Source organism: Gracilinanus agilis, chromosome 1 (assembly GCF_016433145.1).
Source record: "Gracilinanus agilis isolate LMUSP501 chromosome 1, AgileGrace, whole genome shotgun sequence".
Classification (NCBI taxonomy): Eukaryota; Metazoa; Chordata; class Mammalia; order Didelphimorphia; family Didelphidae; genus Gracilinanus; species Gracilinanus agilis.
Window position 1 is genome coordinate 498838870 of NC_058130.1, and position 2638 is coordinate 498841507.

Consider the following 2638-nt stretch of genomic DNA (forward strand, 5'->3'; position numbering starts at 1 on the left):
GAGGCTAGTGAGGTAAAGTGACTTGCAGGTAAATGTCTGAGGCTAGATTTGAACCCTATTCACTCTACCAGATAGGTGCCTTTAAATACTCATTTGCTTTAAAATTGATTATTATATTTGTTGACTAAATTTATTTAGTTTCAGGCATACAGATAATATCCACTTAAACTAAGAATTCAAAATTATTTTGCAATTAAAAACTAATATTTCCTGGGTGTGTACCCTATGAAATGTGTTGCACATACTTATGGCTCCCTGGCATGATATGGCACCTCTTCTGTTTCCATGAGAAGAAGAGAAAGGTTCAGTTTTCTGACAAGGGTTGAGATTGTGATAATAGGGAAATCTTAATTCACTTAGGTGGCATTGAAGATAAGGCAACTAAATGAGTTCATGTCGAATTAGTTGTAGGGTATATTAAAACCCCACAGATACAATATATTACAAGTTCTCTTTACCTGTAAATTATCTTCTTGATGATTTCTTTTATAGAATTAGAACCACAAAGAATCTTAGACTGGGAATACTCTCAGAGACCATCTAGTCTAATCCATAAATGGAGACATTTATGTGTGCCAGGCACCTACTTTTGTGACCACTCAATAACCCTTATTTTTACTCACAATATACCTGGATAGAAGTTTTTGTCCTAGCAATTTGGAACTCTTTAATGAGCATTTCTTGATATACCATAATCTTGTCTTCTTTTGTTCTTGTATATATCTTTTTTGTCACCTTTGCTATTTCTAATGTTGGTAATAGAATGTCTGACAAAGTGTGTCAGAGAACTGGATCCTCTTTTTTTATTGAAAAATATTTTAATAAGCAGATGGTCATAGAGCTGAAACACTGGACAAATTTAACTGGGGTATAAGGTCAAGTGGATGAGTTTCCCCAGAGTTTTTCAAAGCTTCTCTGCACACAGCATACTTGTTTTTACCATTCTCACTAAGGAAACAGACATGATTTAAGTCCTTGAAGTATTCATTTTAATCAAGGGCATACCCAAAAGCAAATTTATCTGGAATTCCAAATTCAACAAAGTCAGATCTATAACCCACGCTTTGAGATGTCCTTTTCACCAGTAAGCTGGCTATTTTCATCATCTTTGGATTATTCTGCTTGATCAGGTAAAGTAAACTCTGAATTATTTTCCCTGTGTCAATTATATCTTCAATAATCAGGACAGTGTTTCCAGTTAAGATGGAGAGATTGTCTCTTCTAATCACTTCTATGGTTCCTGTTGACTGGTCATTACAGTAGCTCCTGAGTCTGATAAAATCTACAGTTATGGGAACTGATTGGTTACTATTCCTCTTCAGGGCCTTGATATAATACTAGCAAATCAACAAAGATTTTATACATTTTTACATATGAAGAAATTGAGGCAAACATAGCTAAATGACTTGCCCAGGATCACATAGTTAGTAAATTTCTGAAACCAGATTTGAATTCAGGAAGATGAGCCTTCCTGACTCCAGATCCAATAGTCTACTGAACCAACAAGGTACCAAATTGGTGATAAAGAGCTCTGTGATGTGCCATCTTCCCCTCTCCTTCAAATATCTTTGCTAGTCACAGAATCCTGTCAATGTTTAGCCCATAAAGAATGAAAACTCCCCCTCCCCCATATCTTGAGCATAATGCTTAGGAATGCAAAATGAGTCCAGGTTATAGCTTGGTTCATCATCTTCAATCACAAAACTGGGTCTGATGTTCATGCTTTGGGATTATCTCCATGATGCTGTGGGAAGCTCAGTGTGGACTGGGTGGCTGGGCAGCAACAGGAACAGAGGAAGAGGAGATGAGAGAGGGAGAGGAAGTTGTATAGGGGGAGGAAGCAGAGGAAGAGGAGGCAGCACTAAAGGAGCAAAGAAGTAGTTAAGATGCAACTCTACCAGCCCCAGCCCTCAGTTGAATCTCAATGATTTCTATTTCACCACTTTGATACTCTTATAGGAGATTTCTCAGTCTGGAACACAGGTCCAGCTGAGTTCTACACTCTGAGCAGGGATTTCTGAATTCTCTTTATAAACAAAATTATTATGGTATTGAGGTCCCTGTAGTGCATGACATTGTATTCAACTCCATTTAAACTTAAGCATCATTAGAAATAAATATCTTCCTTTAATGGTTTGAAGTTTAAAATCTAATGTTATAGTATAATATATATTGCCATAGGGTTATATAGTTAGAACTGGAAGCCATCTTAGACATTATTCAATCAAATTATTAACTTTATGTGTGGGGAAACTGAGAATCAAATGACTTTCTCATGGTCACAGGCAGCTAGAAGCACTTAAATATTAAACTGAAATAATTTGAGGTTTCCAGTTTCAATCCTTGTAAGAAATGCAAATTTGGGGGCAGAATTGAGCTTTCTAGAGAGAACAAATTTTGAAATGCTATCTACAGATCAAATTATGAAAACAATACTGTGTTATAGTCAATTTCTAAATCAAGTCATTCATGTTTCAACACAAAGTCTTAAGAAAGGTATGATATTATTGTTACTTTAAAAAATGTTGGCAGGATTGAGAAGCCTCAATAAGGAAAGATATTCAAGTCTCTACATCTTTCCTGGGTCTAGCACAAAAGAGAATGTAAGGGATAAGAAAAATCTGTTCCCAAGATGATT

The 2638-nt window shown here is 35.9% G+C and overlaps 1 pseudogene; it reads right to left on the reverse strand.

Moving 5' to 3' along the window:
- Nucleotides 1-833: 833 nt before the first annotated feature.
- LOC123253329 lies at nt 834-1721 on the reverse strand (annotated as a pseudogene).
- Nucleotides 1722-2638: the final 917 nt, after the last annotated feature.